The sequence below is a fragment of the Stenella coeruleoalba genome, assembly GCF_951394435.1.
Source record: "Stenella coeruleoalba genome assembly, chromosome: 4".
Classification (NCBI taxonomy): domain Eukaryota; kingdom Metazoa; phylum Chordata; class Mammalia; order Artiodactyla; family Delphinidae; genus Stenella; species Stenella coeruleoalba.
In genome coordinates this window covers 143,256,600-143,274,150 of record NC_137149.1, presented here as the reverse complement: position 1 = coordinate 143,274,150, position 17,551 = coordinate 143,256,600, and the positions used below count along the sequence as shown (strand labels likewise).

At 44.6% G+C, this 17,551-nt stretch overlaps 1 long non-coding RNA gene across 2 annotated transcripts in view; it reads right to left on the bottom strand.

Moving 5' to 3' along the window:
- LOC307185373 overlaps positions 1–17,551 on the bottom strand; it is a 42,358-nt gene that overhangs the window by 20,302 nt on the left and 4,505 nt on the right. For both annotated transcript variants that reach the window (XR_013828027.1, XR_013828028.1), the window contains exons 2-3: positions 17,295–17,473; positions 10,834–10,974 (exon numbers count right to left, since the gene is read on the bottom strand). This is a non-coding gene — a long non-coding RNA (uncharacterized lncRNA). The remainder of the gene's footprint in view (positions 1–10,833; positions 10,975–17,294; positions 17,474–17,551) is intronic.

Here is a 17,551-nt window from a genome sequence, read left to right as displayed (position 1 = left end):
CCTGGTCTGGGAAGACCCCACGTACCGTGGAGCAACTAAGCCCGTGAGCCACAACTACTGAAGCCTGCACACTCTAGAGCCCGTGAGCCACAACTACTGAGCCCGTGAGCCACAACTACTGAGCCCACGAGCCACAACTACTGAAGCCCACATGCCTAGAGCCCATGCTCCACAACAAGAGAAGCCACTGCAACGAGAAGCCCGCGCACGGCAATAAAGAGTAGCCCCTGCTCGCCGCAACTAGAGAAAGCCCACGCACAGCAACGAAGATCCAACACAGCCCAAAATAAATAAATAAATAATAATAATAATAAAATAATAAATTTATTAAAAAAAGAAAAAAGAAACAATGCAGCCATGGGTGCACAGTCCTGGTTCCTCCTGAAGGAATATACATAACTCTATCTTTGAGTTCTTCTGTAGGAACTAAGGCCTCAACCCAAGGGGAGGATGGTAACTTCCAGCTGAGCAGTAGATTCCTGGAGCACTGCTCTGTTACCTCACCACCAAGCAAACAGAAGAAAGTCACACACCCTGCAGTCCTCACCCCAAATTTTGCCTATAAAAACTTCTCCTGGAAAACCATCAGGGAGTTTGTGTTTTTTGAGCACAAGCCACCCATTCTCCTTGCTTAGCCCTTGGCCTCACTTTTTGCACTGAGGCAGATCAGTGTAGTGATCACCACTTCAGCTTACTTAACCAGAGACCTGTATATTTCTCTGTTTGTACAACTCATACTTAATTCAACAAAGTTTGGCTTCATTCCTCCCAATTTTCTTTCCTCTCCTTTCAAGGACTTTCAAAAATTATTCCGTTTACTTATCTTTTAAAGAGAAAAAAAGTATCTGCATAAAATAAAACTCTTTCTTTTGTTTATTGTCATATTTAAGCAGAATATTTTTTATTCTAAAAATAATTGTATCAAAATGAGACAGGAGGGAAGGGGGCAGGGCACAACCTTTATAAGAATGACATAGCCATTGAGCATACAACAAAAACTGGTTAGAACCTACTGGGCCCAAGATGGCTGAAGATTCAACTTCCAGTAGACTTTGAGCCTCATTATATGCTCATTGTGATACATTAGCATATGCTAAATTGAAACAGGAGGGAATGGGATAGGGTACATCCTTTAAAAGAATGACATAGCTGTTGAGGACATGACAAAAACTGGGTAGAACCAACTAGGTCCAAGATTGATACTGAGCAGGGCCTCCATGATCTGCCTCCATGACCTTCCCTGAGTTCCAACCGGCAGATTCAAACAATTGTTAGAGAAAGGAGGGGATGCGAGACCAGGGAGAAACAGTCAAGAGAAACAGTAGTGCAGCCTTGGTGCAAGGTCCTGGTTTCCCATCAATGGATACACACAACAATATCTTTGAGCTGTTTTGCAGATACTGAAACCCCCTCCAGGTGGGAAAATTTAACAACGATGGTATGCTGCCCACAAGCATGTAGACCCCAGGGAACCTGAAGGTTGATGATGCTGACTCCTACTTACCTCACCACCAACCAATCAGAAGAATGTCCACAAGCTGATCACACGCCCTTTGAACCATTACTATAAAACTTCTCACTAACCTCTCCAAGTGGGGACACATAGTTTTTCGAGGTAGGAGCCTGCTGTGTCCCCCTTTGCCTCACAAAGAACTAAAGCTCTCCTTTTCTACTTCACCCAAAACTCTTTCTCTGAGATTGGATTCAGCACCGATATACAGAGAAGCTGAGCTTTTGGCATCAAGATGGTGAAAGATTTAACTTCCAGTGGACCTTGGGCCTCATTATATGCTCATTGTAATACATTAGCAGATGTTAAATGACACAACCACAGGTGCCACGTTCCGAGGCTGACCATAAAAGCTCAAAAAGTGGGCGTTGGTCCAATTCCTGGAAATCTCCACCCCCTTCTCCAAAACAGTTGGAATACTCCTCCCACTCATTAGCCTATGAAATTACCCAGCCCATAAAAACTAGCCACCCCATACTTTGGGGCCTCTCACCTTCCGAGATGGCCCACACTCCGTCTGTGGAGTGTGTTTCTCCTAGTGTTGTTCTTGCCTTTTGAGACAGACCGCATTCTGTCCATGGAATGTGTATCTCTCTAAATAAATCCACTTCTTACCTTCGCTTGGTCTCTCACTGAATTCTTTCTGCAACAAGACACCAAGAACCTAAGCTTCATTAAGTCCTGAGACCCGGTATGTGATCTCAATTAAAAGACAGGGGGTCAAGTCCTGATCTGGGTTTTGGCTGGGTTCAAGTCCTGGCCTGCGGGTCCAAGTCCCAATCTGAGTTGCATGGTTTCAAAATGACACACCCACAGGTGCCATGACAGTTCAGAGGCTGACCATAAAAGGCCAAAAAGTGGATGGTGTCCCAATTCCTGGAAATGCCCGCTTCCCCAGAATAGTTGGTATAATCCTCCTACTTATTAGATATGAAATTATCCAGCCCATAAAAACTAACCACTGTATATCATTTCGGGGCTGCTCACACCATCTGAGACAGACTGCATTCTGTCTTTGAAACGTTTATCTCCCAGGGCTGTTCCTGCCTTCTGATATGGACTGCATTCTACCTATGAAGTGTGTATCTCTAAATAAACCTGCTTTCACTTAATATGGCTTGCTCTTGAATTATTTCCCACAGGAAGCCAAGGACCCTCACTTGGCAGCCCGTCCCAGGGACTCACCTGAGACCTGGGACATGACCATCCTCTCTCACCCCATTCTCCTGCAACAAAAATAACTTGGCCTTTTCTCTTTAAAAAGTTGTTTTCAAATGGCAAAGAAAGTAAATACATTTTAGTGTTGTGTTTTGTTTTAAAAAAGGGTTTACAAAACAAAATGGCACACATAGACCTGCTCCCTCTAAATCTCACTTCTGCAGGAAAGAGGTATAGGCATTTTTAGATGAATTTATAGCTAATGTACGTGTGCATATGTATAAACGCACAGAGACATGCCTGTGTGTGCCCATACGTACACACATACATATATATGTTTCACACTACATATTAGAAGTTTGCTGCGTGCCTTTGCAGGCATATGCAGGAAGGGGAAGGAGAGGAAGAGCAACTTGCTAAAACAAGTTGGAGCAACCAGAGCTCAAGACTGTAAAGTGCCTCAGAGAGCAACATACATAAAAAATATTCCTTGGCTGAGAAACTAATCACTGATAAATTTAGAACAGTTTCAGTTTTTACACAGGAGGCGTAAGGGTAAAAGCCAGACAACTTCTGAAGTAGTCTTGTAGGGAAGACGATGGTAATTCTTAAAAGCAATGGGTCCAAAGGAGATTCAATGCATAACAATGAGCTCTTTAGGTTAATTAGCATCTAGCAGGTAGGCTGGTCCCATCCTGTTGAATTACACTGTACCGTACAAAGCAGGGCCAGCCTTTCAGGATTCAGTATCATACTGACGGGGTTCCTGTCTTAAGGAATCTCGTGTGACATGAACTGTGATAGGGAATGAGTCATATTTTGTATCTCAGAGTATTTAAATTAAAACCAAATACTCATCCCATAGTAAAAGAACAAACAAAAAGGGGAAGCTGATGCCACCAGCAATTCAAAAGGTTTAGAGAAGACCTTCAAGACGGTGGAGGAGTAAGACGCGGAGATCACCTTCCTCTCCACAAATACATCAGAAATACATCTACACGTGGAACAACTCCTACAGAACACCTACTGAACGCTGGCAGAAGACCTCAGACCTCCCAAAAGGCAAGAACCCCCCCCATGTACCTGGGTAGGGCAAAAGAAAAAAGAAAAAACAGAGACAAAAGAATAGGGACGGGACCTACACCAGTGGGAGGGAGCCGTGAAGGAGGAAAGGTTTCCACACACTGGGACCCCCCCACAGGCTGCCTTCTTCCTTCTTTCTTTCTCCTTTTCTTTCAAGGATATAGTAGCCTGCATGCAAGGTGGCTCCCAAGGATCCCAGCCACATTGCAAACAAGTGGTGTCATGTCACTAGAACTAGCCGATAACATGAGTGCAGACATGATGTGTGTTGTTTCCTGCCTGGCACATAAGAGCCACAGACCATCGCGGCGTCGCTCTTTCATATAGTATTTAAATAACTTTGTTGTTTTACCATAGTTTTAGATTTACAGCAAAGTTGCATGCATACTAGAGAGAGCTCTCATATATACAGACGTTCCTTGGTGTCTGCAGGGAGACTGGTTCCAACACCCTCGAGGATACAAAAAATCCACAGATCTCAAGTCCCTTATATAAAATGGCATACTATAACCTATGCACATCCTCCTGTATACTTCAAATCACCCCTAGATTACTTACAATACTTCATACAATGTAAATGCTATGTAAATCATTACTGGGTATGGCAAATTGGGTGACACTCCCCATCACTTTCCACTATGCTTTGCCATGTGCAAATTTTTTTTTGCGGTACGCGGGCCTCTCACTGCTGTGGCCTCTCCCGTTGCGGAGCACAGGCTCCGGATGCGCAGGCCCAGTGGCCACGGCTCACGGGCCCAGCCGCTCCGCGGCACGCGGGATCCTCCCGGACTGGGGCATGAACCTGCGCCCCCTGCATCGGCAGGCGGACCCCCAACCACTGCGCCACCAGGGAAGCCCCGGGCATAACCACTTTTGAAAACTATTTTGCATTATTAACTATCTTAGAACATACACTCAGTTATGTCACTCAGGCTGTGTAGCCATTCAGAGTATAAACTAGGAGGGCTACAAACTGCACAAAACTACATTTACGAAGGATCAGTGGAACACTTTCCACAAGTCCAAACTGGAAATAACCCCAAAGTTCCACAACATTAGATGGTAAATGAATTACCATCTATTCATACAGTGGGACATTAATCAGCATTGGGTGGACCCTAAGTACTCTTCACCCCAAACCTGAAATGAATCTCAAAGATGTAACATGGTGCGACAAAAAGCCCGGCACAAAAGGATACACATCGTGTGTGCGGGAAAAATGACTTCATGGTGCTAGACCTCAGCATTAGTGCTCGTATTGGGGGAGGAGGGATGGGCTAGTGAGTGGGAGGAAGGTGAGAAGGCTCTAGGGGTGCTGGTAACAATCTATTTCTTCATCTGGGTGGTGGTGCAGGGTTACAGGCTTAAGCAGTTTTCTATGTGCATGTCTAATAAAAGCAGAAGTGACCATAAAACCACAGACTATAGAAATAAATTATAGAGAAATACGTTCAATCTGTTTGGCCGAGGAGGCAAAGTTTTGAAAATCAGAAAACTACATGATTGCTTCAAGCATTTAATTAGCTTATATCAAGCAATTCAAGCAAACATAATGAACAATCAGGATACAAAAATGGGTGAAGAAGATTAACAGATGGCCAATTATGAAGTCAAAGCAGATCATTTTTAATAATTCAGAGACATCAGTGTGAAAAACAAGAGAGATTGTTCTTTGTGCCTCGTCTGATTGGCAGAGCTCTGTAAAAGACCACAGACAGGGTAGTGGAGCCAGAAGGAGAGGAAGCCTGGTCGGGTGAGCGAGCAGAGACTCTGAGCCAGGCTGCCTGGGCTGCAATCCTGGCTCTTCCATCTATGGCCCTGTGACCTGTGACAGCTCAGAAAGGATTTACAGAGGAGGGGAAATGTGCCTAGCAGCAGGCCTGGCACACGGAGGTTCTCATGGTACTCAGCTAACAAAACCCCAGACTTGCCATGCTCAGGATGCTGTGGTCGAAGAACACACCTTCTGTTGTCCCCAGTGACAACCTGGCCCAAGCCCCTACATGTTCCCCTGGGTGCCTGCACCAGCCTCTGACCACCCAGCCCACCACCACCTGCTGGGCCCCTCCAGTCTCCTCCCACCACGCCAGGATCTAATCACACCCTCTGCTGCAGGACTGCTGTTCCCTGCACAGGAACTGCGTCCTTCCCTCAGCTCCAGCTTCCCCCAGCACCGAGCCCTCTGCAGCGCTCAACCTCCTGCCCTCTTCCTGCAGGTTCAGCCCCCTCTGGCCCCAGCGCCTTTGTACAAGCAGAGCCCTCACTTGTCTCCTGTGCTGCCCAGCTCAGAGCTCACTTGTCCCTTCCTCCAGATCCCAGCTTCCCGACTCCATGAGGGCTCACCTCCCCGAACAAAATGTGCCAGAGCTGTAAGGACAGGATCAGGAATTCTTTCCACTCTGGCTGTTGTAAATTTACCCAGGTTTTGGAAATCTGCCTCCCACACGTGACTGTCAACTCCGTGTTATCCCACCATGATGGCATCTCCAAATATCACCTCAGTCCCCGGCTAAGCTGTCGAATGACTAAAACCCTGGCCAGGTTTCTGGTCTCCCTTAGGAGCTGAGTGACTTTGGGCAACTTACTTGTACTCTCTGTGTCTGCAAGCAGGCAGTGATGAAGTTGAGGAAGATCAAGTTCATACTGGGTCCCACAGCTCTAATCACTCTCCTCCCCACCTACACACTGGTGATGGATTTAAAGTCATTTAAAAATCAAAGTGGACCAAGGTGGCCATTGTCGTTGTGGTTTCAAATACCTCCCCTCATCACTGAGAACTTGAGTTTTCGGAAATGGTTCAAACTCAAGGACACCACCAGCCGTTTTCAAGAGTGTCTGCTAACAGCTCTAGTGGCAACCTTGCGGTTTCACTATCACAGCCACCCACCAACTATGTAATCGTCTCGACCCCAGCCAACCCTTCCTTGCTTAACAAGCACCTTTACTTCTTGCCAGCTCCAATCCTAATTCTTGATAACCAATTTATGTAATCTTGAAAGTTTTCTGCCATTATAAGCCTTCCCCATTTTGTAGCCTGGGGATGACAATTCAAGTGCATCTGGGGCTCCAGGGCTGCAGTTCTAACAACCCCCAAATAAACATCTCTAATTCAATCAGGTCTGGGTTTCTGAAATTTTGTTCGACACCACAAACTGCCTCTGACAGAGACATCCCGGAGGGGGATCCCACAGTGGCTTCAGACCAGCTTCTTTTGTCACAAAAGATATCAGTCTCTCCATCCTTGGGCCCCGGACAGGGTAGGAACTGGGCATCTGCGCTCTCAGCAACATTTAGGTGACCTAGGACGAGGCCCGCTGAGGGACTGGGAAACCTAATAAAGGATGTGTTCTTACATAAGCCAAACCCAAGTCTGGATTCCCTTGGAGGTGGATCCCTAGGCTGGGCCCAGCGCAGGGGATCAGGAAGCCCCCAGTTGTGCCCCCTCCTGGATCCCCACTTATCTGGGGCTGCGGTTCTTTCCTGGTTCACAGGGCCGGGTCCTCAGGCTGCTCTCCCACCAGATAGTGTGGTCCAGGATGTGACCCGGGCTTATATACACCCCCAAGAGGGGGATGGAGCTATTGGGGTCCCACCCTAAAGACCGTGGCTCCTCCCCCTGGGGAATGGGGTCCTGTGAGGGAAGAGGGTATTCAGACCTGCTGCCCAGAAGGGAGCAGAGGGCAGGGGAGGGGAAAGGAGGGGAGGGTCTGCTCTGATTAGGTCAGGCACCGTTGGCCCTGGTGATAACAAGGTCTCCGCTGCACCTCTGTGATCTTCTCATGATCCTCTCAAGGCCACTTAACCCCATCTTCACTGATAAGGAACTGAAATCTGAAAGGCTTCTTCCCTGCGGAGGTGTGATGCCAGACCCTCGGGCTCCCCTGCTCTTCCCGGGCACAATCTCTGGCACCCTGGGCATGTGGAGGGGCCTGCACCCCTCAGGTTCAGGGGTCTGGCTGAGTCCATCCTATGTTCCCTGCACCCACAGATCAAGTGGGTCCCTAGTCCAGGGTTGGAGGGCCCCTCATCCCAGAGGGGAAAGTGTACACAGACCAGCTCTGGACCTGCCTGACACACAGAAGAAAAACTGTGCAAAGTCCCAGCCCAGGAGACAGGTGTGCTGATTATGGTTCAGGTTTCCAGCCTGAAAAGAGCGTCCAGGGTGGTGTAGAATGAAGCAGGAACCCCGGGGCCAGGGGGTAGCGGTGCACACAGTACAGTGTCCTCTGAGCGTCCGCTGACTCTGCTTCCTGCTTGTGCCCCACGGCTTCAGTGCAGCAGAGATTAGAATGACCTCGCCCTTTCCAGTCCTCAGCCCTACCCCATCTTTAGGCAGGTCACAGCCCTGTCCAAGACCAAGTTACCAGCATGTTTTTTCTCACATCAGTAATATTCTCCTTTGCATAAATAAAGTCTGCACTGGAGAGTGGAAGTGGCAGTGATTGGAAGATAAATGATGATTTTACTTTTTATCTGTTGTGATGAGAGCTAAGGGCTTAGTCACACCTTACAGGAAAGGAAAGAGAGTGTTGGCCTTACAAGTGCACCAAGCAGACAAAATCAATTAACAACGTGTGCACTAGACCATGGTTTTGACGTATAAGATTTGCATATTCTAGAATTAGTTAGCTAGTTAATGAGTACCACAGATATTTATTGAGCGCTTATTAATTAATAACTAGGACCATTATAGGAGATGGGAATACAGTAATGAACAACAGCAATTCCCCACACTGTCTTGTCTCAGCATCTTTGAAATGATTTTTCCCTTAATAGGTAAAATGTATCTCTTATTTTCCAGCAACCTTCTCTGCAATTCAGAAAACAACTCATTTCCTACTCTCCACATCTCAGTAATGGAACTATCATTTGCCCAAGTGCAAATGCAGAAATCCTTGGAAGAATCTTTGAATTCTCATTCCTTAATCCCAACCAATCAGTCCAGCTGCAAGTCCTGTGGGCATTAGATTGAACCTCTGTCACTGCATCCCACACCACTGTCCTAGGGCCCCTGCTCTGGCCCCTCCTCTGTAACCCCCCCCTTTAAGGCCACAGAATTCTAACGGGAAAAGTTCTTGTTCACGTGACTCCTGGCAAGCAGGGAACTGGTATAAAATCACAGTTGATTCTTGTCAATCTCGTGGCCAAGAACAGAGTCAATAAGCAAAGAAAAGTAAAGAAGAACTGAAGTCAAGTGACTTGACTTCCAGATCACTTATGAAATTTCTGAAAAGTGTCAACTGAGTGATAAGGTCTGATGTCCGACTGCTCTGAGTCCAAGCGTGAGGAGGAGACAGACATCGATTCTTCAAATCACCTATCCTAGGAGATTCAACTGTATGGAATGATTGGCCCTTGAAGGCATTTCATCAGGATTCTGGTTTTCCCTACTAGTATTGTTAGTCCTCTGTGTTCTAACCCATATGGTATGACAATGTCATTAACCAGCCCAACAGGCAGCTCATGACGAATACCTTTAGCCTTTGAGAATACACATACTGTCCTAGGGAGAATATTGGCAGAAACGTGAATTTTAAAGGTGCTTTGGTGAGAACTCAGGTGGAAATGAGGAACGTGTGACTTGAAACTGGAAGAAAGGTGATTCTTGGTATATCGCGGGAGAAGAAGACGGCTGAATTGTGTCCTACAGCTGTGTGGAAAGCAGAACTTGAGAGGGAATCGCCTGGATATCTGGCTGAGATTTCCAAGCAATGGGTTGAGGGTGTGGCCTGGTTCCTTCTTGCTGCTTACAGAAAAACGTGAGAGGAGGGAGATCGATTAAGGGGACCAGTCAGAAAATAAATAAGTAAATAAAATAAAATAAAAGCAGGATTTGATGATTTTGGAGATCCTCAGCCTATCCAGATTGCAAAAATAGCTGAAATTAGGAGAGTCGCTGTTAGACAATGTGTGCTGGAGAGAAGACCCGGGTGTGGCAGCACCGCGTCGCTAGGGCAGATTTGAAACCCAGCAGAACCAATTTCATGAGCTTTCAAGGCCTGGCAGCAATCCTCTCTGGCTGGGGACCCCACCCTCTGTGTCCAGATAGTTTACACTTTATGGAAATATGGTTAATACACCCTGGTTAACTATTGATGACATTTGATCCACTGGGGGATGTGTTCTTTAACTAACCAGAGTGACAGAATTTTGTACATATCAGAACCACGCGGCCTCCTGCCTTCCAAGATGGCCCACACTCTGTCTATGGACCGTGTATCTCCCTGAATAAACCTTCTTTCACTTTACTACGTCTTGCTCTTGAATTCTTGCCTGCACGAAGCCAAGAACCCACACTTGGCGGCCATCCCAGGGACTCGGACATGGCTTGGGATGTGACCATCCTCTCGCACCCCACTCTCTTTCCTGCAACATCTTTCCTGGCACCCAATGCGGGGCCTCCAAGGCCATAATCTCGATCCGCCTACTGGGCTATGGCTCCCCTCTGAAGGGCGGCTGGGCCTTATCCTGAGCCACGTAGATTCGAGTAGCCCGTTAAGGGGCAGCTGATGTCGCCTGCAGGATCTGGCAGAGACCAGTTCTCTGGCCGTGAAGAAGCGCACTGAGGCCAAGGCTTTTCCCCCTCAGTCTTTCTCATTCTCCTATTGCTCTCTCTCTTTGGACTTGAAAAGATCCACCCAGACGACCACCGAACATCCAAATTAAGACTGCGCGGCAAGTAACTGACAACTTGGTTGGGTCTAAAGAACTCCTGCCAGGGGGCTTATCTGGTGGCACAGTGGTTGAGAATCTGCCTGCCAATGCAGGGGACAGGGGTTCGAGCCCTGGTCTGGGAGGATCCCACATGCCGCGGAGCAACTAGGCCCATGAGCCACAACTACTGAGCCTGCGCGTCTGGAACCTGTGCTCCGCAACAAGAGAGGCCGCGATAGTGAGAGGCCCGCGCACCGCGATGAAGAGTGGCCCCTGCTTGCCACAACTAGAGAAAGCCCTCACAGAGAAACGAAGACCCAGCACAGACAAAAATAAAAAAATAAAATAAATTAAAAAAAAAAAAAAGAACCACGCAAAGCACGAAATGTGTCTGTGTGTGTGACTGTGTGTTTCCGGTCGGGACTTACCTCCACCCACCTCTGGTCTTCAGCACGTCACTCCAGTCATTTACGTAGCTCCTAGATCCTCATCCACAGAAGCCTTTCTCAGTTAAGAGATTTTTCTTCTTTCATTCCATTGTGTTTAGACATCACACTCCGTGATTTTTTCTGACGAATCACAAAAATTTCATAATAATATAATGCTTTATAATTCTCCTAATGAAAACTGTTTTAAGGCTTATTTTACTTAAAAGAAATATCTTTTATGAACTTATTGAACAACTGCTATCAAATTGAGCCAAAATTATTAACAGTTTCTATGTTTATGTATTTATAAGTTGTATTTGGAAAGTTTTATTTCTAGCCCTCAGCATTAATGTAAATTTCATGAGTGTCTAATTGGACTCAAGAATTGTGGTTAACATCATTTTTTTTTACCTCTACATATACCTTTTATGTAGGTAAAAGGTATATACCTTTTACATATATACCTTTACATATACATATACCTTTACAGCCCCCTTGAGATGAGTGGGGCTTTGCAATTTGTTTCAGAGAATACAATAAGAGAAAATGTGGGTCCCCTACTGGTGTTGGCTTTTAAGCCTCAGTGTGCCATTTTAAAGCTCCCTCTTGCTAACCTGAAACAAATAGATGGCCAGATGTTTCTCCAGAAAAGACGGGTTGGTTCTCACAGAATTGCCGTTTGGGATCTGCCACCATGGCAAGCCATGTGCAAGTCCCCAGCACAGATGGAGAGGAGAGCTCTTTTATAGACAGAAAGGACACTGGGAGGGCTGTAGCAAAGAGTTCAGGGTTTCTCACTGATCAAGTCCTTGCCAGGAAAGAAGAGGTGTCTTTCTGAAACCGTGGCTTTAATCTATTTCACCTGCTTTCACTGATCAAGGTCGTTCTAAGACTTGCATGTCCTCCACAAACAGTAAGATGTTGGCCCCAGTGATTTTCCAGGGACTTGGAGTCAGCAGTGTCTAGTTCGATCTGAGCCAGTTAAGACTGGATGGGACCATCCATCAACAGATGAATGGATAAAGAAGATGTGGTGTGTATATATACATACACACACACACACACACACACACACACACACACACAATGGAATATTACCCAGTCATAAAAAAGAATGAAATAATGGCATTTATAGCAGCATGATGGCCATCATCAAAGTCTACAAATAATAAATGTTGGAGAGAGTATGGAGAAAAGCGAAGCCTCCTATACTGTTGGTGGGAATGTAAATTGTTACAGCCACTATGAAGAACACAAGGGAGATTCTTTAAAAAACTAAAAATATTATCCAGGAATCTCACTCCTGGGCATATATCTGGACAAATCTATAGTTCTGAAGGATACATGCACCCTTCTGTTCATACCAGCACTATTCACAAGAGCCAGAACATGGAAGAAACCTAAATGTCCCTTGATAGATGAATGGATAAAGAAGATATGGTACATATAATACAGTGGAATACTACTCTGCCATAAAAAAGAATGAAATTATGCCATTTTCAACAACTTGGATGGACCTAGAGATTATAATACTAAGTGAGGTGAGTCAGGCAGAGAAAGACATATATCACATGATATCACTCATATGTGGAATCTAAAGTATGATACAAATGAACTTATTTCCAAAACAGAAATAAACTCACTGACATAGAAAACATACTTATGTTTACCGCACGTTAAATTGCGTGGGAAAGGAATAAATTAGGAGTTTGGTATTAGCATATACAAACTAGTGTATATAAAATAGAGAAGCAACAAGGACATACAGTATGGCACAGGGAACTATATTCAATATTCTGGAATAAACAATTATGGAAATGAATATGAAAAAGAAAAAATATATATATTTCATATGTATATATATATACATATGAAAAATAATAAATATGACTGAATCACTTTGCTGTACACCAGAAACTATCAAAACACTCTAAATCAACTATACTTCAATGTATTTTTTTTAAAGCAATGCAGTTATTGCCCTGTTTCAGTGTGGATGACCTTCCATTCGGGAGAGAGGGTAAGGCTTTTATTTTCATTGTGGACACAAATTCCTGTCCTAAGGACTTGTGCACCGAATAGTGTCTAGCACCATCTGCTGGAAAGCTTTTGAACAACCAAACTGATATGAATAGATGAAAAATAATGCAGGGTGTTCAGTCCTCTACTGGCCACTGCAGCACGTGTCACAGCTGAATGTTTCCAGCTCTAGGTCTATACTGGAAGTGGTCTCTGCACATATAGGTGAATGTCCATTATGCCTTTTAAACCACAACTGAGAGGAGAAGTGTTCTCTAACCACACCCCTGCCCCTTTTTTTACTTAACTTTGGGTCTTAGAAATTATCCCATATCCACACAAATATTTCAATTTGGAGGGGTCAACTGTGAGCAAAAAAACTTAAATGGAAAGTGTTGTATTCATGATGGGAAAATAAAGTTTTTGGAGAAAGGATATCCTTTCGCTAGATCAGCCTTTCCTCCAGTATTCTTTGCGCTCTCATTTTAAAATAAAAGCTACCCTTTATTGAGTACTTTACTATAGTTTAGACCTTCTGCTCTATGCTTTAGTCAAACTTCCCATGAAAACTTTATGAGAATTCTCTGTTGTAGGAAGAATTGTCTCCCATAGACAGAAGTAGAAAGGGAGGCTTAGAGGGGTGATTTACTCGGGGCCACCCGGAGGGAATCTCACTTCTCTGGGCTGTGACAACAGCCTGTCTCTTTCAAAATACTTAGATCTGTACCTTTACTCCTCCTTGACGTGCTAATTCCTGATTTGAGAATATTCTCCCCAAAAAAGTCCCAAAAGAGGTAAAGCATGATTCGTAAGACTTCCATACAAGGAGGATTTATGGAAGGATGAGAGACAAGCCATGTGCGGGGGAAGCGGAATGAGCTTGAGCTTTGGGGCGATCTCAGTTATCTGCCAAATAAATATAAGTCAAAAGTCACAGCGATGTTGTTAATAGTAAGTGTAGATGTATATTCTCCACGTTAACGGGCACACATCAGTTACTCTGTAAGTTATATTAGCATTAGATCAGCCTCCCAAAAAAGGGAAATGTTAGGGAATTAGTAGATTATAAAAAACTCAGAGGACAAGGAGACCTTAGCAAGTATTGACCCCAAAACCTTACTTCTAGCTTTCATTTTCATTTTTTTTTAGGTATGTTATCAACTATACACTTATAGAAATGCCTAGAACTTCGGTATATTTTTGCTCGATCTGTACACATCAAACGGTGTTAAAATCATTTCTAACGTTCTGATTTTGAGGAGTGAGAGTGGGTGCAAAGATGGGAAGGAGATTGTTCCACATAATTTAATAATAATATATCCTCATTAGTTTACTGTACGAAGTAACTCATACAATATGGTAGGGTATAATATTTTTAAAAAGTGACTGTATCTGAGTCTGTTCCAACTCACCAATTCACTTAATTCCAGGAATCGATCTCTCAAGAAGCAAACACTCCTATTTTTCCACACTCTTTTTAAAAATAATTACAAACCTACAGAAAAATGAAACGAATGGTAAAATTGACACCTATATACCTATCCCTCCAACTGTCAAATGGACATGTTGGCCACAGTGTATTATTTTTCTCCATATATGCATTTTGTTTATCTCTTAAATTGTTTTGCTAAAGCATTTGGGAGTTTCAGACACCTGCTAAATATTCAAGTTTAACATCCTAAAAATGAGAATGTCTCCTACACAATATCATTACTGTAATGAAGGAATATGTTTTTAATTAATACGTAACATTCATTTCTCCAATCGCTGCAAAGCCATATTTAAATTTATTTTCAAAATTCAGATCTCGATGAATGTTCGTACATTATCATTTTGTTTCAGCTATTTTAATCTAGAAAAGCTTCCCTGACTCTTTTAAAAAATACATTTATCAAGGTATGATTGACAAGCAATAAAGTACAAACTAAGGTGCACAGTTTCATGGGGGCTGACATGAGTATATTGCATGAAAGCACCAGCATCATCAAGGCAATGAAAATCACCCCCCATATTATCTTCAATCTAGAACACTGCTCCTGTCCCTCCCCCTCTTTGTCTTTCAAGACATTGACTTTTAGGAAAACTTCAGGCCAGGTGTCTCCTGCAGTGTTCCCCATTCTAGATTTGCCTCATTGTTTCCTTGTGATTCAATTCTGATTGAACATTTTTGTCCAGGACATCACCTGGGCGATGTAGAGTTCCTCCCACTGCATCCCATTAGAGGACGCACAATGTCAGTTTGGGCACTTGGTTCAAGTGGTGTCTGGGCATGTCTCCGTGAGAAAGGTCCCTTTCTCCTTCATCATCACAGGCCAAGTGGTCTGTCCCTGATACCCAGCTCCCTAACAAAGACTTTGACCACCAGTGAGGATTCTTTCTGGCTCAATGGTGGCATTGTGGGTAGCAGATGGTGGTTCTCTAATTCTGCATGCCTACACTTCACTGCTGGCATCCTCTCTAAAGAAGACCTTTCCCTACCTGACTCCCCCTCTGGCCTTTTTAAAGGTACCTCTTGGGCTCATGAATTCTTTTTTCTCCAATGTGTATAATCCCTTATCTTCTTTGCTGAGGTCCAGAGTGCTCTGTATTGGGCCTGTCGGGGCCTTTGCCCTGCCTCTGCACCCTTCTGGCGGGTCTTCACTAGTCTCCGAACACAGCTCTGCTGTCAGACGTGCGCTTTCAGTCTCGTTCTTTCCAACCATTTCTCCATGACACCCTACCTGCCTTTACTGGTGAAGGACATTGAAAAATCAAGATCTGGGGAGTAAAGCCTTTACAATGTGTGGTATAAAACATTTGCGAATGTACATGTTAAGAACTATGAAGGATCTGAGATTTGCTTTAGTTCTGAGCTAACAAGTTAGCCTGCCCCTGTTTCCTGGATGCTGGCGGAACAGTATCATCTTGGATCAGATGCAAAGCACGTTCTCACTTGTGGCATAGCGGGCAGCATGAGCTCCATGCTAGCGTCAGTTCCCCCTGTCCTTTCATCGTGGATGGGCCTAGATGGATGCTGTGCACGCAGCAAATTTACAGCACAGCTGAGGAACCTCCAGGCCACATCCCAAGCTTCTCTACTGGGCTGCAGGCAAACCTGCCCAATCTCTGCCTCAAAGGGAGGCATCATCTTTATTATGTTGTACAGCAATCTCTCCTCCCACTGCTCTGGAGGGTGATTGTATATAGATTTTCCTAAGCAGTTCCTCACCCAAGCATCCTTGAAAAGAGAGTCCAGAACTAAAAGGCAGTCAGTGCCTCTGCTCGCAGGATGTTCAAACACTCAAGAGACTGATGGAGAAAACTCTCGTAATATTGAACAGACCGAGAAGAAGCGCTGCAGTAGGAACTGAGACTATTCTGTATGCTTGGAAACCTGGGTCTCTGATGACATTATTAAGAAAAATCTGGGGAAGTTGGTGGTGGAGGTGTGGAGAAGGTACAGGGAGGACCCCTCTGCAAACAGGGCCTGCCCAGGGTCTCAAGTGTGCTGTCCAGACCAGCAGCATCAGAACCATGCACACATTTATTCAACCTACTGATTCTTAAGCCCCACTTCCAACCTACTGAGCAGAAATTCACAGGGTGGGGTGGGGAGTCAAGAAATCAATCCACGTTACAAAAAGCCGACCAGGTGATCCCGGTGCACCCTAACATTTGAGAATCATTCCTCTGTAAGTTCCACTTGAAAGAAACTAGTATATGTCACCACTATATAAACGTTTTTGACCTAAAAAATTATTCTGGGCAGAAAGCAATTAAGAAGAAAACCCAGAAAATTTTCCTTTTCTGCCTGGAGGTGGGATATAATTTCTCATTTTCGTGGATGCAGATGCTTTAAGCCCAGAGTGGACACCAGAGGAATCTGCAACCAAACCTCACTCCATTAATTCTTTTCTGTGGATTTAACTTCCCACATTTTGCTGCCCTTGAAAGCCTAAACCTGCTTCCCATGTCCTCTCTCTTGTCTACAAACGCACTACTCTTTGTTGAAGCTGCTTTATAAACTGGGGTTCTAAGCCACCATTTGAAGTTCCTTCTCCTTTAGGTTCCTTCAGCTAGAGGGGCACTGCTGCCTTAATTCACTGCTTTCCTCTTGCTTATTTCTGTTTCTTTTTCTTTTCTTTTTTTAAAATTTTATTGAAGTATAGTTGATTTACAATGTCGTTTTAGTTTCAGGTGTACAAGACAGAGATTCCGTTTTATATATATGTAACTCTGAACACTCTGAACTGTGCCTCCAACTCAAAATATGCACTAATTGGGGCCCTACGAGCAGGAGCACAAAGATCTCAGATGAAGTAACACTACCAATTATCCTCTTATCTGTACTCTTAATAAACGGGTCTTTCACCCTCACCACAACACAAGAACAACTATGATCGATCTTCCCATCATGACCACTAGCCATGATATGATTTATTTCCACCCTAGCAGGAACTAACCGAGCTCCGTTCGACTTAACAGGAGGAGAATCCGAACTCGTATCCGGCTTTAACTTTTTCCATATGATTAAGACAGAGGGATCAGGGACTTGCCTGGCGGTCCAGTGGTTAAGACTTCACATTCCAAATTCAGGGGGCACGGGTTTGATCCCTGGTTGGGGAATTAAGATCCCACATGCCTGTACAGGGCCGCCAAAAAAAAAAAAAAAAAAAAAAGAAAAGTAAGAAAGAAAGAAAAAAAGACAGCAGGATTAGTG